At 52.5% G+C, this 24,516-nt stretch overlaps 2 long non-coding RNA genes across 4 annotated transcripts in view; one reads left to right on the top strand and one right to left on the bottom strand.

Annotated features, from left to right (window-relative positions):
* Positions 1–17,994, top strand: part of LOC137209149 (uncharacterized) — a 455,911-nt gene extending 437,917 nt beyond the window's left edge. The window contains exons 4-6 of one of the 2 annotated variants that reach the window (XR_010935919.1): positions 3,254–3,371; positions 6,058–7,849; positions 13,268–17,994. This is a non-coding gene — a long non-coding RNA (uncharacterized lncRNA). Of the gene's footprint in view, positions 1–2,229; positions 3,372–6,057; positions 7,850–13,267 lie in introns of those variants that run through there. The other variant, XR_010935918.1, reaches the window with a different exon arrangement.
* LOC137209150 (uncharacterized) overlaps positions 1–24,516 on the bottom strand; it is a 207,921-nt gene that overhangs the window by 60,225 nt on the left and 123,180 nt on the right. The gene's annotated exons all lie outside the window — the stretch shown is intronic.

Raw genomic sequence — 24,516 nt, 5'->3', positions numbered from 1 at the left:
TAAACAACAAAATAAAGCACACATAGACCATAACTTCTCTCCCTAGCATCGCGTACGTTCTCAGCTATGGCAATTTTCCAAATCACTCAAATCTATCACATCCTTGGAATCCCTGAAGACCATCATGAGGGGATAATGTAACCATTTTACAGGAGGGAAGACTGAGACTGGGAGAGGCCAAAAACGTGGCTTGACTCTTGAAATCTGGTATAATAAATCACAGGCTTGGTTCTGGAAATGACTCCAAGATACATTCTTGTCCAATGCTATGGCTTCAGATTGATAAGGTACGGTATCTCAAAGGCCCATCCCATCATAGCTTACCCATTTTCTGATTTGTTGTTTCAAGTACCTTGGGATACGAGACACCAGCAATCACGTACGCTCCAGGAATCAGCAGCAAATTGTTCTGTCTCTGAACTTTTCGCAGTTTGCCAAATGCCTCCTCATCTGGTCACCTCAGTATAAATTGCTCTAAAATATTATTTTATGAATATACAGGATCCAATAACAAATAGTATCTTTTTTGTGAAATAAATTTCAATTTAGCCTTAACTAATACTAAATTGCTATGGAATTACATATTACATACACATTACTAAAGAAAGAAGTTCATCATGATTAATGTTATTACAGTGAACACCAAAGGGATTAATAATGATTTGCAGTTATTATAAAGTGGTGCTGGTGTAGGAAAAAAGGTGAAGTCTAATTAAATGCTGGCAACCACTTTAGGGCTCTGCAGCAGTGAGGATGCTGGGGTTTATGTTAATTAATTCTATATGAAACATTGCTGAAGTGTTTTAATATTGTTCGAAGAGCCAGGATTTTACTACCACTGTGTGTTTTGATTTTTTTTTTTCCCCACAGTGACCTGTCGGCGTGGGCGAGGTGTTAAATTCTTGGGGCTCACCAGGTGTTAGGAGGCTGAGGGTTTCTTATTCCGATTTCAGAGTAGCCGTGCTCGGTGGTGAGACCAGTGTCTCCAGGGAACGGCACATGCTGGAAAATGGATGACCTTTCTTTGGAAATGGATCTTGGGTTTCCTGAGTAGCTTTCTGGGTTAGACGCAGCTCCACGGTTGCCCCTATGCATGGATGGCGTGGGCAGCCTGGGCATCCCAGAAGGGTCCCACCTTGCCCAAAACAGGACTCAGGTAACACAGCGCCTGATCTTCTACTATTATGAATGGAAGTCAGCATGGTGAGTTCAGGGTTTGGGAGAATCTGAAGATTCCATTTTCGTCATGGTTCTGTGGCTCATTTCCTTTGTAACTTGGGGCAAGTCACTTAAATTCTGAGTCTGAATTTCCTCAGAGTTCACAGTATTGTTTTCAGGATTAAATCAGAAAATGAATAAGAAGGAGAGGTGGGAAACTCTGAGAGCTAAACAATTAGTGAGCTTATTCGTGACGTTAAGCTGGGTGACGTTCCACCTGTCACACATCTAATTCCTACACCCAGCCTTCTGAGGTCCTCAAAGATGGGAACAGACATTCAAGTTAAATATTGCTCCTGTTTCATGCCACACAGAAATATTTAATCTAATACCTCAGATAGTGACGTTTGGTGGGAACTTGTTTTCATTAAAGTGGATTTTCAAGAACTTAACTTTTTCAATTAATCAGAGGACACAAGCTGTTATCTCTGGTTGTCGCATTTCTGCAAGCCAAGGGCATAGCTGAATGCCTGTCACAGAATACGGTTCAAATAACTTTCAAACAAATAAACTTTAGTTGGAAGAAAGGATGGATGATGGATGGATGGATGGATGGATGGATGGATGGATGGATGAATGGGCATCCTGAATTCTCTTACCAAATACAGACATAGCATTTGTGATCATTCCGTCAAGGTCAAATCTGAATCCTGACCATGGTCAGTGGTCACTCTTCCAGCCTTGTGGGCATTTGGCAGATCTGCCTTCAGCATCCCTGCTCCAGACCACTGTGCTGGCACCTGAATGCCTCCCCAGCACCCAGCAACTACTTGCCCTCCAATGTCCACTTCTATTGCCTTCTTTGGAGGTGGTCCTTAAGCCCACACCCCCATCCACGACGATCTTTCCCTCCTCTGGGTCCATGGAAAGCAAAAGTCTAGCCCAGAGGGTTTCAAACTTAGGGGGCATGAGAATTGCCTGGAGGGCTTGTTAACATACAGACTGTTGGGCCCCACCCTCAGGATTTCTGATGGCGCTTGAGAATTTGCATTTTAACAAGTTCCCAGATGATGCCGCTGCTGCTGGTCCAGGGACCATACTTCGAGAACCTCAGGTTGGGTCCATTAGTCCTATAGAACTTACCGCAGCTGGTAACTTTTTCCTTAAAAGGGGATTATTTTGAGCCAGTAGTTTGTTGAACACTGACATGGCAGCTCCTTTCTGCCTTCCAGCAGGGATCCAAAGACGGTGCCGTTACCAGCACCCTTACCTTCCAGAAGAGGAAGCTGGCTTTTGGAGGGGAAGCAGCACAGTCAAGGTCATGGAGTCCAGATCGTCTCCCGTGACCCTGCGCTGGCAGTCAGGCTGGAAAGACAATTGCCACAGGAAGAAAAAAAAGCATTTCTTCCAGGAACAGTGGCTGACAGTGAAATGCACACTCTGGGAGACCCACAGTGCCTCCCAAGTGGTGGGTGGGCACCGACGGTAGATTGATTAAGGGTCAAGTGTGGAAAGGACACTGGGAAGAAGAGTCTAGCCCAGGGCACCTGACCAGCTCCGTGATTCTTGGCAGGTCAATTAACCTCTCTGAGCCTCCCAGGTCATCTTTCCCAAAGCTCTCACCCCCTTCTCACCTCTGACTTTCAAGCACCTGCAGGTCTGAATCTGCAGTGCTGGGAGTGTCTAAGAGTCCAGTGAAGTGGGTTTTCCTCGGGGGCTTCATGCCTTCCACACCACCAGGACAGTGGGGAGGAGAGCCAGGGCTGCTGCTTTGGCCCTTTCCATCCCTCAGCATCAGGAGCATCTAATTAATCCTCCTGTGGCCTTTGTAGGGCCAGGGAGGAAGTTACTGGAAGCCAGAAATGCAGACAACAAGTTCCTGATTAAAAGGAAACCTATTGTGTGGAAGTCATTTTAAAAAAAAAAAAGGTCACCATGGTTCCTCCAGCAAACTCCACATTTCAGGGCTGTGTCATCAGCCCTGAATCCATTCTGAGTCCATTAGCAGCCCGAGTGCTGGCACTAACGCCCCCAGACCCCTTGGAACCTCGAGAGTGAATATCTGGGGAGCTGACTCAGCCCTTTATCCTCTCAGAGGTAGAGAAATTGGATTCCAAGCCACAGAGCATGGCAGGACGGCATCCAGAAGGCGGGAGAGACCAAGGGCTTCTGCCAAAGAGGACGGCAGCCCAACGTTCCCGTCGAGACCAAAGGTGGGACAGAGGAAAAGGAGGCAGGGAGGGAGGCAGGGAAGGAGTGAGGGATGGAGGAAGGGAGGAAGGGAAACAGGGGGGAGGGAGGGGGAAGAATTGATTGATTGCCCAGGGTTCCACAGCAGGTACTGTGCATGCCACGTCATTAACACTAACAACAGGGTTCAAGGTAGATATTACCCCCATTTTACAGTTGTCATAACTGAGGCTTAGACTGTGGAGTGACTTACATAGCTCAGTGGATTCGGCAAGAGATACAGCATAAATTCAGAATCAGATGTGTTGAATCTCAAAAGCCACCACGCACGTTTCATTGCCCTACGCAGTGATTCGGGGTTGGCTGCCAAGAAGGCTGCATAAGGAGAGAATGGCGCCATGGTGAATGGCCCTGGCAGGTACCTCCCAGACACCCAGCTAAGGCCCACCAGACCCCGAGCCCAGGAACACATGGTCCCTGCAGAGGGATATAAACAACAGGCCTTAAAAATGCCGCTGTGGCTGCTGCGAGTGGAGGACGGACGTGCTGCATATCCATTAGTGCTTACTGTTAACGCACTGGCAGTAATGTTACCCCAAGCTCAGGGGCACTGATGGGCCAGGCTCATCCTTAAGACAAGCACAAACGCAGACAGACCTCTAGTGGAAAAGTCCCTGCTCTCTGGGAAGCCTGGCTGGGTCTCCAGCTCAACAGGCTGACCTCTACCGTGCAGGTAGCTATAGGTGTGTACCTCTAGTCTAGTCCTTGGACCCATCTTTAACCAACTGTATCAGGTGTGATAATTCCCCCACCTGACCGTGAGCATCTTAGGGGGAGGATTCTCTCTTCCTTGGCTTCACAGACTCCTCACCCTTGGGCTGATGAGCACAGGATGTAACAGAAAGAGACTAGACCACGGCTGTCCAGTAGAATTCTCTGCACCCCGCAATGTGGCAGCCACTAGCCACGTGTGGCATGTGGGCATCTGATATGTGGCTAGTGCAAATGAGGAGCTGACTTTTCATTTTACTTTATTTCAACTAATTTAAATTTAAATGGCTCCAGGACTAGACACTCCATAAATATATGTTGGGTAGAAGAGGAGGAGAAGAAAGACAATGAGGATGAAGAAAATGCACTCCGAACACATAGGGAGGGTAGGAGGGAAGGAAGGAAGGAAAGAGGGAGGAATGGAAGGAAGGATGCAGGCTGGGAAGGAGGAGAAAATGTTGACTGCAACTCCTATCAGACAATATCGAGGAGAGCCGCAGGTTGGTGTCTGGCTGACGTTTGAGCGCTTCGCCATTTTGCCTTGGAATCATGGAGAAGCACAGACCAGCTCAGCACACCCAAAGCTCTCTTTGTCCTTGGTAAGCATGGCTCCTGGAAAAGCGTAAGTTCCAGGATCTGAAAGAACATCCAGTGCTGATCAAAGCCTCAAAACTTAGAACCAGAGACTCAACAGTGTCGGACAGAAAGGGCCCTCGGGTCTCAGCTGGCCCACCCTCCTTGCGGCACACAGAGGAACTGAACCCAGAGGCAGGCGAGAGAGGGACTGGAGAGAGGTGATGCGTCAGGTCACCTCCTGCCCCGCCCTCCACACCCCTCCCCCTCCTCCCTCCCTCCCTCGCTCTGCCTCCATCTCCACGTTAGCAATATATTTCCAGGACACTCTAATGAAGTACATCTTGAGTCTCCTTTTCACGGCTAATGAGGAGACAACAAGAATTTGACTAATACCAGTACAATTACTGGAGCAGTGAAGCGAGGGCCTCTGATTAGACGTGATAATTTGCAAGGCTGGGCTCTTCACATTAAGTTTGCAAACAGTTTAAAAATCACTTCCTCTATTTATCCAGCTAATCCCTGTTTAATGACTCCAGACCCAAGAAAGAGAAAGGGGAAATGTCTCTTTAAAAAGTAATAAATAAATAAATTAAACACTAACAATCCCAACCTTATTTGCCCAGACAGGAGAGATGGCAGGAGTGTAACTCGATTGTCATCTTTTCAGGCAGACTCAACCAAGATTTCATAGCTCTGAAGGACTTTGCAATCCCCCAAACCTTGGGCCTTGTGTTCCCTTCAACCACTAACCCAGCCTGGGCTTCCCCTAACAGGACTGCTTGTCCAGCGCAGAAAGAAAGGTCACCTCCCTGGTGATGGGTCTAATGGCCTGATTCGGGGACTGCTTTGGTGGCCACCAGTCTCCAAATACTGTTGAAAGGATGGACACAGGTGAAATTCCATGGTAGCAGAGGTCTCTTTATAATCTTACCAAAGTGTGGTCCTGGGCCCAGCGGCAGGGGCATCACCCGGGAGCTTGTTACAAATGCAGAACCTTGGACCCCACCCAGACCTGCCACTTGGAATCTGCCTTTTCACAATCCCCCGGGTGACATGTGTGCGCACTGACATTTGGGAAGCACTGCTTTATAACGTATCATTTGCCTGACTGGGAGAGTGACCCAGGGCCACGTGGCTTTGTTGATTTCCATACTATTGATTCCGTTGGTCTGCGCTTGTCAGAGTGTATTCTGCAGAGATTTATAGCAGGGATTATGCAAAGAGAAAAGTACATTTGGGAAATGCTGGGTTAAACCAAATTAAAATTATTTGTTTACCGCGTCTTTTTACAGCATTTTAATAATACCAATAAGCATGTTAACGCCTATGAGGGTGTCTGTTTGCGATGTTTCCCAAACTCAGTTGAAGCCAGAACCCCTCTTGGTGAGTGTGAAGCATTGAAGTTCCCAAAAGCTACCAGGGACAGCGGGACATTCTGTAAGACACGTGTGGTTCTCTGATCCCAGCCATGGGGATTCTCCTCTGCAACGAAGGTACATCCAGGAAAGGAAAGCAAGGGGCTCCGCGGGTCTATCCAGAAGCTTCCCTCTCCCATCAACCGCCTCTAGCACTCTCACCCTCAAGCAGAAAAACCCACCCCAAGTATCAAATACTTAAGACCATCAAATCCAGGCTTTTGGACAAAGCAAAAGATCAGAGGGTGGGGGTGGAGGATACGATCCTCTTTTTTATAATAATTCGCCTTAGAGGTGATGGCACTGGTGCTATTTCTCCTCCAGTTCTTGGTGAACTAAGAACTACTAATGTGATCTGCGGGCCTCCCACCGTGTCAAGAGCTTTCAGCGCTTAGTCCGTCAAATCTCCACGAGACTCTGGAATGGCCACTCTCATTGGCCCATTCGCAGATGAAGCAGATGAAGCCCACCCAGGTTCTATGGCTTATTCAAGCCAAGCCAGTCAAGCGAGGGGCAGCAGTGGGATTCAAACCCAAACTGACCCACTAGGCCCTGCTCTGCTCCATGCAGACGATACGCAATTGTAAGGAAATCCTAATTAACACACACAGGCACCCACACCCTCAAGTATATGACCCTAGTTCCCAAACACTCCTACGCAAAATTAAATTCAGCTTTGCATTCATACGTGAGTATACATCTGATACAGGACAACATTGTAGTGCGATTTCTTTTGCCTGCAAAACTTGGAAATCACAGAATTGGGAAGAGTTTGGTACAGTTTCCAAAACAAGTAGTTCACCTCGTCCTCAGGATGCCCCTGGGGGTAAAACAAAACAGACGTTATACCTCCACTTTATGGGAGGGAAAGCTGAGACGAGAAGGAGGAAGTGATTTGTCTAAAATCACACGTTCACCAGAAGATCTTAAGTTTCCCTGGGGCCTGAGCCTGCCCTCAGACCACCAGCAGAGGTGGCCGCCCGCCTCAGGCTGTTCCCCACCTCCAAGTGCCAAAGGAATCTCAAGGCCACCCAGGACCTATAGATCTTTCAAACTGCATCTCTTTGGAGAATGAAAAAGGTTCAACACCAAGAGATTGTGGAGGGAAGGCTGTGGGTCTATGTGTTTGAGCCTTGACTGCCACACGCACATGCACATACACACATGCATACACACATGTACCCAACATACACATGTGCACACACATACATACACATGTGCACACATACAGAAGACACATGCACACACATATACAAGATATGCAATACACACACAAACATATATACACAACACACACATATACACACATACATATATAATACACATGTCCACACACATATGTGCACCGTACACAATATACGCATGCACATGCATAAATGCACACAAGTTCAATGCACATGCACACATGCATACACATACGCAATACACCAGGACACATATGTACACACAGTACACATATACACAAATAATACACATATGCACATATACACAATACATTCCTACACACATGCATGCGCACACACAGTCAGCCCTTGAGTTTTACACTGACGAGGATGTTATTTCAGCTGCGACTTTGCCAGGATTTCATGCACAAACCCCTCTGCTGGCAGAGACCGCCTTAGCCAATGAAAACGAATGGAAATGGAGTTTCCTGACCCATGGGCAAGGACTGAGAGGAAGTGGTCATCTTGAAAGAAGCCAAGAGGAAGCTTGGAAAGGAGGCACACCGACACTGCCAGGTAAGGAGGGTGCTGGCTTTAGGCAAGCTGGGGCCTGGATGGATGCCCAGACTACCAGTCATGGGACCTGGAATCTACCCCAGTTCTGCTGCAGTTGGATTGTGTGACCTTTCCCCTTCTCCCTCCTGCCTCGGTATGTCCATCTGTGCAATGAAACTGTTAAATCGTTTAGCGGCGAGCTTCTGTGAGTCTGACATTAAGCCTGGCAAGTGGGCAGAGAAGCCACTGTGAGCTTGAAGCCTAGGAGTTCAGAGGAGAGGAGTCCTCCTGGGGAGCCCTCACTCACATACGGGAGAGCATCAGGTACCCATTGGAGACCAAGTGATGCTTCCCCTCTGGGAGCTGCTAGTGCGCAGCTCTGTGACCTTGACCAAGTTCCCGCCCCTCTCTGGGCTCAGGGGCTCCATGTGGCTCCTGAAGAGGGAGGACTAGGTAGCTCTATATTCCCCCGCAGTGTGACATCATGAAGAGGAAGGAGTCTAGACCCAGACTGCTTGGGATCCAAATCCCAGAGTTCATCACTCACTAGTTATCCCTTTAGGTGTGTTACTTGATTTTGCAATTCCTCAGATTCCTCCCTGCAAAGCATGAACAGTAATGCGTCCACATGGGAAGGAGGGAAGAATCGCAGGAGACCGTGGCATTAGCAGGGCTGTACAGGGAGGGAAGACTCGGGCACTTTGGGTTGGGGTCCTGGAAAAATTATAAAATGCCCAGCTGGGGAATCAGCCCAGTATTTGTAGGCACCTGGGTTTTAAACCTCAAAAGCCTGAAATGATTATACTCAGCCCTTCCAACAGAGGACTACGCAGGTCTCCACGTTACCAGTGTGGAGGGATCTCCAGGTAAGACTGTTCAGTGGGAAAAAACAAGGTGCAAAGCAAGGCACACAGAATGCTTCTGCTGAGGTAGGAAATGTGGGCGATCCAAATGCAGCTACGTGGCTGCTTATTCTGCAAACAGAAACACTGGGTGAATAAACAAAAAACAGGGGCTGGGGGGGTTGTTATTTATAGGGGTCATGGGGGCATGGCCAGAAGCAGCAGGGTTGGGGCTGAGTATACCTTTTCATTTAGTAATCACTTCTGAGTCGTATTCAAAAATATTCAAAAATAAAATAAAACAAAGCTCAAGGTACCGTATAATAAGCAGACAGCTTGGGGGACTAGCTTGAACCAGCCAGCTCCTCTAAGCCAGATGGACAAGCAGACAGATAAACAGCCCAGAGGCCAAAGTCACCGAGGGCTGAGGAACGGGCCCACCAGGCAGCCCGCACTGCCCCCTGCCTACCTCACCCCCGCCTCAGCCCGCCCCAGCCCAGCAGGCAGCCCTGCGCCCTCTTACCCACACCCCTGCTGGCAGGGAGCATTCCACTCCCTGAGTCTTCCCGGAATGAATGCTTTCTCTAAGCTCATTGCAAAACATCCTGGCTGGAGCTGCAAGTGGGAATCCAGAAGTACCCCCAGGAGAGAGGTAACCCGTTTCCTGAGGACATTCCTGCTTGGTGCGAGGGCCTGTAGTGGGAAAGGGCAGCACAGGCCAGGCTGCCATTTGCAGCTGGGTCCCACCTGGGTCCCATGGTGGGCAAGGCCATGTGCTGAGTGGGCGCTGCGTCTGGACTGGACCGGCCGCCCAGGTTCCGGCAATGTTGGGTGTTGGAGGGGCTTCCCCAAGCCCCACTCCATACTCACTCCTTGGAGCCCACCAAGCAGAGAGGACCCCCGCTGCTCTGAACAGCTTTAGGAGCTGTGCAGGTCTTGCTGAGGGAGAAGAGAGAAAGGAGCGCCCGTGGCAAGTTCTCTCAGCCCCCACCCCCATCTCCCCAAGGCTCTGTCAAACAACAGAGCCCAGGCTGCCGTCAGGGGCCTGAATCATCACCACTGCCGCCATCATCAAACCATCACCATCTCGCCACCACCAGCATGATTATCATCATCACCATCATCATAGCAACCATCACCCACCCTTTTCAGCACCCTTATCGCTCTCACCGTCAGTATCACCATTACCCTCCCCACCTCCCAGGTCTTTCATCCTCTCTATAGGCCTTTGCCGAACGACCCTCTACCTGGCACGGACGTTCTTCCTGGATAACAGCTATAGTCATGACCATCATGGTTTGTAACTGCTCACTGCCCCCAGAAAAGTTCCAAAGGCCTTTGCATTTGTCCATTCGCACTCTTGACTCCAACCTAGTGTTCCAACCGCGTCTCCCACCAAGCCCACCCTGTATCCCAACAACTCGAGGCTCAGCCCCACCAAACACTTTTGTGAGCACACCCCACCTTGCTACCTGTGTCTCAGTACACACACCTCCCTCTCCCCTTCTCTGACTCCTGAATCCTACGTATCCCTCAAGGTCCGGATCAAATTCCTGCCTCTAGGAAGAAAGGATCAGTCTCCCCACCTGGCTCTGAGTCCTTGCCCCAACTCTCACCTGAGTATCCAGTCATATTGACAGCACCTGACAATTTTATGATTGTGGTCACTCCCCTGCCAGACGGTGAGCTCCTGTGACCCCTAAACTGCATCTCTCTCTTTGGTATCAGCCTTGTCACCGTTCCATCCCAGCACTGGCCTGGCACAGGGCAAGAGCCTAAAGAAAATTTGATAAATAGGGGATGGGTAAGAAAGTTGGCTGGTATGCAGGCAGGAGAAATGAGGAAGGAATTCTAGCCGTGTCAATTACAGACCCAGAGCCCAGCCCAGGTCTGAATCGGCCTCTTCCCCGGTACCAAACTCCGGAGGATGGGAGGCCACTCCATGGAGAAAAGAGATCTCTTATCTCTCCGGGTCCCTCCTCAAACAGAAACATCCTACCACCCTCTCAAGTCAGGCCTGGGGAGGGGCTGCAGGAAGCAGCAGACGGTTCACAGCATCCACAAGCCTACACCACGGGGCTGGTTCCAACCGCCCATGCTTCTGCCTTTCTGACGCATCAGACTCTCAGCGCGGTGGGTGAATTCATTCACTAATTCACAGATATTTATCGTGCACCTGCTAATTGTCCGGCCCGGTACGAGGGAGGGGAATTCAGCAGAGGTCGACTCGGGCTCATCTTGCTCTTTCTGAGTTGGATTTGAGGCTGAAGACCTGTCACCGTGTCCACCACCATCACCACCATCACCCCCTCCAGCATTGCTGCAAGGACTTGGGGCAGCCACTTCCTCCATATATCATTCCTCAGGAAAGGCGGCCCATCTCATTGAAGCAGACCCTGGGAACAGGCCACTGTCCCCAATATTCTCAAGTCAAAAGACCAGCATTTCTGCCCTGGTTCTAGAAAAGACTGCCTAGCAGCATGCCCTTGGGCAAGAGATGTGACCTCTGTACCCTCTGTTAAAGAGGATGTCCTCCTGCCTCAAAAGCCAGAAGTGTAACTTGACTCTTACCTCCAAGGGGCTCCAGGTGGCTCCAGCCAGAGGTGGTGCTGGCTGCCACATCTGGGGGTCCTAGATCCCGGGCAGGGGTGGGTGAGACAGACTGGCCCATCCCTCCAGCCCTGCTTATGGGACTCTGGCCACAGCTCTGGGCAGAGAGGGGGCTCCAGCTGAGGGAAGAGGGGACACGGTGACTTCATCCTACTCTACTCCACCCTGACACCCTTCTCCTGACCTTTGCCCAGAGCGCCAGCCCGTTGTGGATTCTTGAGGTGGATTCTTCACTAAGCAGGGACCTCCCCTTTCAAAGGAAATGCTTTGTGCAGGCCTCCTAATGCTCCAGGCTCCTCTCTCCGAAACCTCCGGGCCCAGACGACAGCCATTTAGCTGTCTTGGGCCTGGTCCAGCTCCTTACAATGTGATACTGCCCCTTGGGGGTCATCAGAGGCCCAGCCTTTCCTGGGACAAAGATGGGAAGAAGACACCCAGTCAAGGGGCTGGAGGGGCTGGTGGACAAAGGCTACGTGCTCGGAGAACAGGAACTGGAGAGACAGGTAAACTCGACTTTCAAATAATCATCGCAAAGAGGAAAAAGTCTGTGGCTGCCCTTGTTCAAAGGGAGGGGGTGTGACGCCAGGCTGCCTGGGTCTCCGAACTCACAGGGCCCTGAGGGAGCACCATCTTGCAGAGGGGAAACTGAGGCCGGGAAAGGGGTGCTCTGCATAGGGCGCTGGGAGTGCATGCTGTCGGGCCAGCCAGCGCCCAGACTCCCGCTGCCCGACCCACCTCTGAGTAGGGCCACCGGTGCTGGGCAGCCCGGTGCCTCACTTCACAGCTCAGCGCTCCTCGCGGGGCCTCTTCAGGGCAGGATCTGGGTGTGCCCACTGGCCATGGTAGGCTCGGGGGCACCACAAGACTTCCTGGCCTGCAGGTAGCCTGGGGACACCTGGCTCCGTGCTCTGAGCACACTAACCAGGAGGGGCCCGGGCCAAAGGCTGCAGCGCCCAGCGAGGGAGTGAGGGCCAGCCAGACCCTCAGTCCAGGCCCCTTTCCTGCCCCCTCCCTGTATCCTCCACCCTGTCCCTCTGTCCCCAGGCCCTGGCCTCGCTCACCCACTTCTGCTCACTCACTCTTCTGCTCTCGTTTTCAACTCCTCGTGATTTCCCCAATTCCTGCTCTCTTCCTCACCCCATATCTCTTCTCTCTTAGTCTTTCTAACTTTCTCTGTTTCCCTCTCACTCCTTATTCCTCTCTTTTTTTTCTCTGTGTGTCTGTGTCTCAAGGTCTCTGTGGCTCTGTCTGTGTGCCTCTCTCTCTCTCTTTCTGTCTCTCTCGTGTGTGTGGGTGTGTGTGCGTGTTCATGTGCATATTGGATCTGTTTACCTCTCACACAGCGTTGCAGTATAGTTGAGAACGGGCTTGTCCGTTTATTACCTCATTTGCTCTTGACAACGACTGTGAAGAAGCAGGGGGAAAAGGCAGAGGCTCAGAGAGCTCAAGAGGCTGTCTAAAGTCACACAGCTGTCAGGGCCGCCTCCCGACAGGACCATCAGCCCATATCGCTAAGAGCGTCTGTGCAGGGTGTGTTCTGGCCTCACCACATGCCCAGCGATGCCCAACCACCTCCTTACGTGGCTGCAATGAGCTGCCTGAGCCCTGAACTTCTCTGGGCTTGTTCTGACCCCTTATTCTTCCAGATCAGCTAGCCTGACTCCAGAGGGACAGCTCCGCCGTCCCTAGTTGACCCCAGAGGTCCCTGGACATGCCAGTAACCGGAAGTGCCATGATTCCCGGAACCAAGTCTCCGGGGACCACGGCCTGGCCCTGCAGAGTGGTGTGAGGCAGTGGGTCCCAGGTGGGGACGAGTGGCCCCTCAGCTGTGCTGGAGAGGGGCCCCCGCAGAGAGCAGCCCTGTGCTGGAATGGAGGGGGGGTCCTTTGTCCTGGGCCTGGAGCATGGCCAGCTGTGGAACAGCCCAGGAGGGATCTGCACTCAGTGTCACAGGGGAGGCAGGCGTGACCGCGATGCTTCTCCGCAGGGAGCTGCTGCCGGCTGGACCTCTCCTGGGGGTCTCCCAGGCACCTCCAACACACCACGTCACATCCGAGCTCAACATCCCCGCTGGACACCACTGCTGACCCACTCCTCCTGGACGTGCCTTCAAGGAACAAAGAACACCACCACCCACCCCCTGAGGTCATCGACTGCTCCGCAGAATCTCTCACCCCCGAGCCACGCCCCGTGAAAGCCACCTTCAAACTGGCTTCCTCGAGGCCTCTCTCTCTCCCCACTCCTGCCATGTGGCTCTGTTCTGGATTTCTACACTTGCCTCCTGCCTGGGCTTCTGCCTCTCATCCTTCCCTCCCTCCATTCTACTAGTGTGACTTTGGGCCAATTACTTTCTGAGCATCTTGACATCAGTGAGCTAACTCCCTTGACTCTGTTTTCATGCTTACCAAGTGACCTACTAATTATAACTTGACTTCCTGCTAGAATCATCTACCAGAAGAGAGTATGCTGAACAAAGGGATGAGGCTAGTCTACTCAACATGACAGGTGTAGCTCCTTTTGTAAATTTAGTATTTGGTATTCTTGTTTGCCCAAAATAAAATAGAATAGGACAGGACAAAATATCCAAGTTAGATGGACAAATCTGAGAACATTCACATAACAACGACAACAAAAACAATGAAAAAGGTGAGAATGTGTGGACTGTATTGCCTTCAAACGCCTAGTAGGCTATTATAGAATAAGGTTTATGTTTGTTTTTGCAGCCTTAAGCACACATGTGGACAGATTTAAACTAAAGTACGTAACTACTACCTTGCTAAACAATTAGGTAGTGAGCTGCCTGTAACTGGAGGTATGCAAGAAGAGGCTGAGCAAACCTTGGCAGGAATGTTGCAGAGAGCTGTCATTCTTGAGCCTTCCCTCTTCCTTTCAATTACTAACACATTCACTCAATCACAAAGCACTAAATGACTCTTAAAGCTGTCTGTTCCAGTCTATCCCCACAGCCACCACCCCGGCCCATGTCACCATTTCCTCATTCCTAGATGAAACAGCAGCTCTGGGATGCTCCCCTGGCATCCAAGCTTGCCTTCTCCCCTTCATCATTTCCGGAGGTGATATTCCTAAAGCAGGAATAAGTTCCTTTGGTTCACCTACCACAACCCCACCCCCAGGCCTCCACTGCCCTCTGTGTAGAGCTGACACTCCATAGCATAGCTACCAAGGGCTCCTTAACTGGTCCTGACCACCTCTCCAGTGCACTGTCTCCACCCACATCCCCACACGTGATGCCCAGCCAGGAGGAACTACCTGCTGCCTGCTCTTCTTCTTCCTCTTCTCTCCCCGTAACCCACCCCGCAGTTCTCTAGCTTTGCAGACACCACTGTCTTTGCCTGCAACACTGTCTATTACACGCTCCTTCCCCTGGAAGGAGTCAGCCTGGCTGACTCCTGTGTCCACCATGTTTGAGCTTCTACCTCTCCCCAGAAAGCCCTCCTAGGTACCCCATACACACACCCAGCCTGGGCTAGGCTCCTGGAGAAGCTGTTTGCCCCCGCTTGCAACCCCTATCACACCGCATCATCCATGGCTTGTACCTTTCCTCGCAAGAAGAAGAACTCAAGGCCGGGGGCCATGCCAGCTTTGCCACGGTGGCCCCGCCCATGCCTGCCGTGCTGAGTCGGTTCAGGAGTGGCTGGTTAAAGGCAGGGGAAGAGAGCAAGGTGGGCACAACGCAGGAGGCCAGGCAAGAGGGCTGGACGCTGCCCTTGATGCCCTGGCCCTACCTGCTTCTCTAGAGCTTAGTTACGAACACAGGGAAGGAGGGCTTGTCGCTAGATTGGGGCCCCCAGAATAAATTTCTGCGCTGCCACTTGGGCCGCTGGCTGCCCAGTGAGTGCCACGGGACCACCCGGTAGAGACCTGACAGGGAGGAGCCAGGAGAGTTCCTGGGGGTCTCAGGCCATGTTTCGTATTGGTTCGAGTAACAGTCCCCAGGCCTGGGCAGGGCCACAGCTGCCCCAGCTGCTCCTGGGCACTGAAGCCTCGGCACCATTTGGAACTCATCACAGGGCTCATTCAGCCAGGGCCGCGTTGAGCTCTGAATCTGGCTAACATTATCTTGGAATTTTCAGGGTCTCACATGTATACGCCAGCTCTTTCCCGGGAACCAAGGACACAGAAATGCATGCCCCACTTCCCGCCCCTTGCTCTCCATGTACCCACCAGGGCAGCCAGACAGGAAAGAACAGGACAGGCAGGACCCCCAGGCCACAGCTCCCCATCTGGGCCCCAGCCCTGGACATCATAGCAGGAGCAAAAAAAAAGCCAGAATAATGGCCCAGTCCCCTCCTCAGACCCAACATACCCATTTCTACCACTGCTACCACTAATCAGTGCTTACTACCACTGATCGCCAATAAGCTCTATGCTCTATGTTACGCATATAAATGTATTTAATCCTCACGACGACCCTATGGAGTAGGTGCTACAATCAACCTTGTTGGCAGATGAAGAAACCAAGGCACAGAGCAGTTTACTTGCCTAGAGTCCCACAGTTATATGTACAGGGCCAGGATTTCAACCCAGAAAGGCAAGCAGGCTAGATTCAGACTCGACAGCTTCCAGAATATTCTGTGAACACTAGAGCTGGAATTAAAGGCCTCGCCCAACGTTGAGTCCTTCCAACTCGGGCAGTGAGTACTTTGGGGCCCTAGTCCTGCGCGGTTTTCTCTGCAGCTCATCTTTGGGATCATCCCCTTCCTAGGTGCTAAGAACCGAAAGAAAGATATTTCAGACACGAGAGGTTGAAAAGGAGTTTACAGGCCAACAGACACAAGTGGAAGCCATGCTGGCGCCCTCGTTTTTTAGCACGGTAAAACGGAACCAAAGGATTTCGAGGAAATTACAGGAATGACAAGGAAAGAAAGCGGCAGATCTGGTCCCAGCCTCGGCTCCGTCTCCCACCACTTCACAGCCCCAGTGGCTCATTTCACCCCACTGAGCCTCAGGGTCTTCCCTTGTTAAGTGGGCTGATGAATCCGTCCTCACATTAAAAAGAGAGAAGGTAGGCAGCACTTGGCCTGGGACCTGGCACATAGTGGGACCTCGATTGATATGCTTAAATCTGGATCTGAAAGCGAAGTGAACGCAGTCTGAGTCCTTCACCCCAAGTAGGGCTGGTGGCTTTGGGACATACTAGAACTGACGGGCGCCCACAGGGATGGAGAGCAGCATGGGGCCCGTGGAAAATGTGCAAAAAGCTGTGGAAGGGAGAGAGGGGACACCCTTCAAGGGACAAAGGCCCACGAGTCCCCTCTTGGCTTTAAGCCACCTTCCAAGAGTCCGACGAGAGCCCATTCAGCTGGGTGGTTTCATCCCGGGACAGCAACGAAAGGGGCCCCTGTTCCGTTACCCTCCACCCACTTTGGATTCACAAAGAAAATACACTTTATCTGGATTATAGATCAGGGGCTGGTGACCGGGGAGAGGGAAAGCCTGAATCGCAATTCCCAAGGAACACTTTCCAAAGCCCGTGGAGAAAAGTCATTCTCCCCAGCCCTGGACGCAGGCCTGCAGGAGGAGGAGGGGCCAGAGCTGGAAGTGACAGTTGTACATATAAAGCAGGCCAGCCCTCAACATGGGGCACACTGGGAACGGGGACCACAATAGAAAGAAGAGCCTAGCCAGGCTCCCTGGGTGCCCTGGTGGCAGAACTGGGTCTAGAGCCTGTCGCCTGGGTCGGGTGGAGGAAAGTCCAGAGGGTAGGACCCCTCAGTGGAGCTCAAGGAGCAAGTCTATGAGTTGAGACAGTGCCCAGGGTCCCCTTCTCAAAGCTAGGAGCCATGGGGACCAGCAAGATGGAGACTGTGCTCGGTGATGGAGAGATGAAGGGGGTGTCAAGGTACCCAGCTCAAAGCCTGCTTCCTCCCCTACCACTGACAGGGGTTAGCCAGAGCGGAATCCCTCTGCCCTCTACTTCCACACCTGGCAAAAGGAAGGAGGCTTTTTTGCTTTCGAAAGCTGCTGGGAAGATTCACTCAGATAACTTGTACCAAAGCACATCCCGTGCCTGGTACCCGGAAGGTTCTCAGCCGATGTTCATGAAGTCCCAAACAGCTGGGGGGAGGACCAGAGCATCCTATGGAATGTTTGGGCCAGCTGGACATCTGGGCCTGGCGTCTGCCGAGGCCTGACAGGGCACTTTCTCCTGAGGGTCAGAAGCCCCAGCCTGCCAAGGATGTCACCCATCCTGGAGGACGGGACGGTATACAGTGGAATGGGCGCTGAACCAGGAGTCAGGACACGGTTTCCATTGAGGGAGCCTGGGTCAGTGGCTTCCCCTCTGTGGGATTCTGTTTCCCCATCTGCAAAACCTGATCTTCGTCTTTCACCCTCTCAAAGTACCGTTGCTGCTCACATCGCAGTACATGCAATCAGGAACCATCACTGCTCCTTCCTGAGCCACAATTTCCTCCTCTATGAGATGGGACAGCATCACCTCCCTCTCAGTTCTGGCCCTAACTTGCTGTTGATTCACTGGGCGGGGGGGGGGGGGGGGGGGGGTTATGGCACTGGCAGCACAAGTCTTGTTAGGAGCCCCTCTCCTTCCACGTGATGTCCTTAGACATTTCCTCAAAGACACAAGCAGAGAGAGGTGAGTCACACAGGGGAGGCTGCAGAAAATCAAGGCCTCCTCAAGCCATTAGACCCCAGTAACCTGGAAAGCAGTGCTTTGCACCCCCATTTCTCAGGTGCTCCTAATACCAGGGCGGGGTGGTGGCGGGGGGGGTGAGGGGGGCAGCAGCAGACCAGGACATGGCACGCTCAGTGCTGTGAGGAGGGAGGGAATGTACGATGGGAACCCAAAAGACGGAGTAGGCACTGCCATGACTCCTATCTGGGAGGACGGGAGACTCAGCCCAAGACTCCACTGTCACTTCCATACTCTGGTGCCCAGTGTCCATCTCAGCCCAGACTCTCCCTGAAGGGCAGAGCCCTCATCCAGCTACGAGTGGGGGTCTCTTTCTGCCTGTGCTGTGGGCAATTCAAACTCAGCTCAGCCAAGCCCACCTCCTCATCCTCGCATCTGTTCCTCAATCTTCCTCTCTCTCTACGGTCTCCCTCTTAGGGATAATCCTACCGTCCACACATCTGGAAACCCGGCCGTCACTCCGAGCTCCTCTCCTCCCTTATGCTTCTCCTAACTGAACTATTCCCCAACTTGGGTCCATCCAAATTCCCTTAAGCCCTCTTTCCCTACACCCACTTAAACCCTCATCCAGGTCATGCAGTGGTGGTCTGTTTCCTCCACTAGACCGGCAATTCCTTGAGAGATGGGCAACTTCTCACTCAACATGTTACCTCCAGAGCCCAGAACGTTGGTACCCAGTGGGTCCTTAATAAATGATTCGGAATAGAAAAAATAGATTAGGAAGCCTTCCCAATGGGGGAGACATCGAGGAAAGTCTGTATGCATGAGTGGAAGTTAACCTGATGGGCCTGAAAGGAAGAAGTGTTTAAATGACCCCCTCCACTCCTGTCCCCCAGGCCGACGGCCCCCCCTAGCAGAGCCTCGGAAGGGTGATGGAATGCCGAGGCGCTGAGGCAGGAGAAGACATACGGCCAGATCTTAAAAGGCATTGAATGCCACACTAAGGAACGTGGTTTGTGGAGGGCTGCCTTTATTTACTTTTCTTTTAGATTTGTCTTTTAGGCAAGGAGTACTCTGACAGTACTTGAAGGAGGCAAATTGTGAGCCCAGAGCAACACTTGGCTCTGAGAACCTTGCCCTGGCCTCTCATGAGATCAGATTTCCTTGCTTTGGGCCAAACTCTTTAAAGCACTTTGGCGTCGGGTGAAAGATGCTCGGGGCCCGAAAGCTGCCGAGGGGCAGCTTGGATGGCACCCGGGGTCACTCCGGTGCTTTGCCCGCCTCCTGTTCTTACTTCCTATCCTGATGGCTCTTCTGAAGCAAGGAAATGGGCCAGAGGTGGCCCAACTGGGCACAAAGGGTGGGACGGAGACCTGGGCTTCCACCCTACCAAGGGCATCTGCTGCTACAGCTGCAGGTCGGTGGTCCCACAAGAGTTGGGTTGCTCCTTTCTCGATACCTTCGCACGGTGCCCCAGCCAGGGCTGCCCTCCTGTGCTCAACTCCCATCTCCAGGAGGTCTCAGCAGTCCCCACCCATCCTGCCTCCTGGAGCATAGGCTCCTTCTAGATGCAAAGCAGCCATTAACCGCCTGGCACGAGAGGGCGTGGAGAGTGTGACTGGGCCCCTCGAGCGACCTCAGTACCACTTCTCCCTCGCCTTTGCTCAATGCCACCCAGCCAGACCCTGCCTGTGGCACACACATATGGCAGGGCCTTCCTGGAGGTCCTGGGCTGCACCCTCCCTGCACGCGCCCACTACCTCTACTGACATCTCCCAAAGCACCAGCGCTCTGCTCGGAAATGCGGAAGGGCATTTCTTCCAGAAGAAACTCCAGACTGAGTTTCTTCAGGGTGTGCCTCATTCATTTGGGTGCCCTGAGCCCAGGACCCGGCAGGTGCTCAATAATGTTCCCTCAAGTCCACCAGCAGGAGCCGGGAAGGGAGGCTGGGAATGGTGGTCCCGAGAAGAGGGGCCCAGCTGTAGGGGCGGAAATAGGGTCAGCAAGGCTTGGACGGAGAAGGGAGTGCATGTGGCCGTCTGGCTTGTGGTCCTCAGACTTGCCTGTGCATTAGAATACCTGGAAACTGGTTAAAACAGAGAGCTGGGCCTAGCCCGGGAGCAGCAGGCCGGGGCTGGGGCCCAGGAACTGGTATTTCTAACAGGTTCCAGTGATGCTGAAGCTACTGGTCCCAGGACCACGCTTTGAAAAGTCCTTCTGGGTTGAGTGAAGGTGAAGCCGAGGGTATAGAAGAGGATGAAGAAACCAAAAAACCGGAGGTGGGCTGGAGCCATGCCGTGCAGGGCCTTCCACGGTGGCTTGGGGGAGTCACAGCCTGGGCAAAGACAGGGCGCCCAGAGGAGCCAGGCAAGATGCCGGGGAGCCAGAGACCCCAACAGTGCTGAGTCTGAGTCCCCCTCTGCCCCCGACTCTATGCTGCCTCAGCCAGCTCCCCCCCCAGGGGGCCTAAGTCCCTTCCTGTGTGAAAGGCACACAGCCCCCTGCCCACCCACCTCCTCAAGGGGCAGGTGTGCCTCTCGGGGAGATGGCCATGAGACGGGGTTGCAAACTGGAAGGCCCTCAGCAGATGTGAGAGTGATTATTATAATCCCCCTCCCCCAGATGGCACGATCCGGGCTGCCCCCTCCTCTGCCTGCCAGGCCCCTTTCCGTGGTCCCCAGGGACTGAAGGGCCCGGCCGGTCCCTGGCTGCCTCCGGGGCCCCCAGCCCCAGCTCAGCGTGGGCCAGCCTCCAGCTCGCAGGGTCTTTCTTCAGGTACAAGGACCCAAGTAGCTGTCAGCGGGTGGCTTCTCGGCAGGGCACCTCGGGTGGGCGGGGGGTGGGGGGGTGGGAGGGGGGCAGGGGTGGCACTGTGCAGCCGGGGAACAAAGGCCGGCTGGGAGCTGGCAGGGCGCCATCAGGGTTCAATGCACAATGGCCCGGGGGCTGGCGGCTTCGCTCCTGGCCGGCATTTGCATAATGTCTGGGGCAGGAACAGGTGCCCGGTCAATAGGCAATTGTGAGGCTGTTCTGTCAAAAGAGAAGAGGCCTGTATTGAAGGCTAGGCTCGCCTATTGCAATGCAAATAGGATTCAAAGCAGACCGGCCCAGCTCGGGCTCCCGGGAGCTCCAGCTTCGTGAAAGCCACCGAGCAGACCCGGCTGCTGCCTCTGCTGGTGCCCGCTTTGTCTGAGGCCAAAGGGTGGCACCGGCACCGGGGGCTGGGAGCCCGCGGCAGGGAGAGGGAGCAGGTCAGCCCACCCATCCAGGAGGTCTTCCCGGAGGAGGAGCTGATGTCATTGAACTTTGGCCAAATATTTGAACGAAGCTCCGCAGCTTCTTAGAAGAGAAGCCCAAAATGAGGCTGCTAGCCCAGCTGGAGTGCCGTCGTGAAACCCGCCAGGGCCCCCACGCCAAGCCACCGCTCACTTCTCTCTGCATGGGCCCAGGCCCTGAGATTCCAGGTCCTTTCTGTCACAGCTAACATTGACTGGCACTGTTGTAACTACACGTGAATTAACTCATTCCACCCTCACAGCAACCCTATGAGAGAGGGGATGTTATTATCCTCATTTAATAGATGAGGAAACTGAGGCACAGAGAGGTGCAAGATGGCACAAGTAATACTGGTTAAAACCACGGAAAGGGCCCAGGCAGGCTGGCTCCAGAAGCCACCTCCTTACCCGCTGTGCTAGGTAGGGCTGCAAGTAGGAGCCCCTCACTGTTTAACAAAGGCACTGCCGTCCAGAGAGGGACCAGAACTGCCTGCTGGCTGGACCAGAACCCAGCTTTCCTGGCTCCCTGCGCTGTCTGGTTTCTCTCTCTGCAGACGCAAGCGTGTCAAAGAGGGAAAGGCTCACGTCCGACTTGGGGTGGGGAGACACACGGATGGCGGCAGTGGACTGGACGATAATACCAAGATGATGCTTTTTCCCACATCAACGGTGAGGAAACATTTCCTTCATAGAAATATTCCAAACTGTGGGGACTTTCACTTAGCAGGCTGTGTGGTTTCCCCTGAAAAAGTGGAGGGCTAGCAGCTGGGTTCAGGTCCCTGCTTTATTGCTCACAAGCCAGATGACCTTGGACAGCTCACTTCTGTTCTCTAGGTCCGTTCCCTCATTTGTTACAATCGTTCACATTCTAGGAATGTGAGACATCAGGATAATGCCTCCACAGAGCAGGTCCTACTAGTGTCAGCTCGCTTCCCCACGCTCTATGCTTTTTGGAAGCTAGTGCTTCAGAAATATTCTACCCCACCCAGTTTCATGTGGAGCTGAAAGAGCACAAGCATTTGTGTGGGTGTGAATTAAGTCAGTTGCTCGCATTCCATTGACTTTCCAAGAGTTATTCCTTTTTTTTTTTCTTAAAAATTTTCAGGGAACTCCCCATTGGAAGCCATTATGTGCTACACAATACTTGAGATTCTTGAACCGGATAAAAGGAAACTCCCTATTAGACAGACAAGCTGAGGGACTCTCCAAGCTTCTCTCCAGGGCCTGAACCCTGGGACTCGTTCCTCCAAGATGTCAGAGAACGTGAGAGCTCATCCGGTCATCAAAAGACAATAGATTCCTTCTCCCAGCCATTCTGATAGATGGGAGGCTGTGTTGAGCACGCTTCTGAAGCAGCCTCCAGGGACAGCAGGAGAGAACGCTGTGATCCACTAGTGAGGTCTGCCACAAGCACTGGACAGAGGAGGGGCAGTATATGTGCTATACATTTACCATCTCTGATCTAGTGGCTACATGGGGAAATCAAACCCAGAAAAGAGAAGTGGCTTCCCCCGAGTCACGTGGTGTCCATGTTAAAGGTGGAGAGCTTGATTTTTTTTCCCTTAAAAAAATGTTTTACCGTGAATCTGTACTACTTCGGGAATTCGAAAAATAATAAGGTATTTTCAGTTGAAAAGTTAAACAAAATCAAGATGACCCTACTGTTACACAAGAAAGGAAGGCACGGGGTGGTCGGGGTAGATCTGGGGTGTTGAAGACGTTCTAATGGCGGGGATGGTTATGTTTTTTATCAGTGTCATTGCATGTACTGTACGATGCTTTACAATTTCCAAACTGCATCTCATCCGTTTATCCAGCTGGTCTTCCCCAAAATGCTGTGGAGGTAGGAAAAGCAAGTACTATTTACTCCCATTTTGCATATGAAAAAATTAAGGCTCAGACAGTGGATAGGACTTACCCAAGGGCACAGAGTGAGTGAGTGAATGAGTGACAGAACAGAGGTTCAACCCCTGGGCTTAGGCTTTGGGAAGAGTCAGGAGGGAACCCCAGGCAGCCCAGAGGGAACCGGAGACCTTCTATTCATAGCCAGGGAGGGTCTCAGCATCTGAGAAGGCAGCCGACCTAGTCAGACTCACTGCAGCGCGTCCTGCACAGACCTGCTCATGCTGGGAGTCTGGGCTGTCCCCAGAGGTAGACGGAGCAGACAGAGCGTCCTCTGGTTGCCAGGCCCCTCCCAACCCCCCCTCGGCTGACCTCATCAGCTCCCTGGACACAATGCACCCTTCTTCCCCCAGCTCTTAATTAAACTAGCCAGTGGTAGTCGTCACAGCGGAGGCCTAGCCAAGCAGCGCCTCGTTCCTGAGCCGCCCATTGTCTCCCCCGGCTGCCGGATCCAGCCTCCCGCGGGCACCCATTTTGCCCCAGGGCCCGGCATCTGATAGGCCCGACACCTGGCCACAAACAGTGAAAATACCAGCCTCACAACAAGGGGAACCCGGATTTCTCTTTACTGAAAGTCTGCGAAAGTAATCACAAACCATTTCTGAGTTCGTTTCATGAGACATCAAACAAACCCCTATTAATAGTAAAAACAAAAACAAAAAACGAAACAACGCATGCTGTGGTAGAAAGATCTGGTGTCCCAAGGCAAGGGTTTAAGACCTGATTCCACCGTTGACAAACCAGGTGACCTTAGGGGAATGTTTGCCTCTTTGAGTCCCAGTTTTCACATTTATAAAACGGGAGTCGTAGAAAGATGCAAGCAATGACAGGAAAATGCAAAAAACCAAATGACCAGGAAATTTAGAAAAGCTCGGCTTAATTGCAGCCAAATGCATCTCCCCCAGACCCTGTCTGGAGGGAGCCTCCTTCCAGCCCTTCCTGTTACAGCTGTACGAAGCCTGCCTTAACCTTCACTATGTCCGCAGAAGAAGAAAACAGATCCTTAAGAAACGCGCTGCTTCTCTTCCCATGGATGAGACGGGGGACTTAAGTCACCTGGACGGCAGCTCGGGGGTGGGAGAGGGAAGGATCAGTGAGTTGGTGGGAGCTTGATGATAAGATCTTGCCCTTGCATCCCCTGACTTAATCAGCCACGTACTTGGCCCTGACGCTTGGCCACCGATTCACAATTCTCACAGCCCTGTGAGCACACCCAGCACACGGAGCTAAAATCAGAGCTCAGGCTCCAGAGACACAGGAACCTGAGTTTGCATCCTGACTCTAACCTGTGAGAACTTAGGAGTCAGTTATCCTGAGCCTCAGTCCCCATGTGCGACAGCATTCACTCCACTCACTTGTCAGAGTCACTGAAGATGAGCAAAGGCTGGGAAAGGCAGGCAGAGAATCAGGCGCCTTCTCTCTCCCCAGACCGCTCCCCACCCTGCC

The sequence above is a fragment of the Pseudorca crassidens genome, chromosome 16 (genome assembly GCF_039906515.1).
Source record: "Pseudorca crassidens isolate mPseCra1 chromosome 16, mPseCra1.hap1, whole genome shotgun sequence".
Lineage (NCBI taxonomy): Eukaryota > Metazoa > Chordata > Mammalia > Artiodactyla > Delphinidae > Pseudorca > Pseudorca crassidens.
The sequence above is the reverse complement of the archived record's forward strand: the minus strand, read 5'-3'. Positions and strand labels throughout refer to the sequence as shown.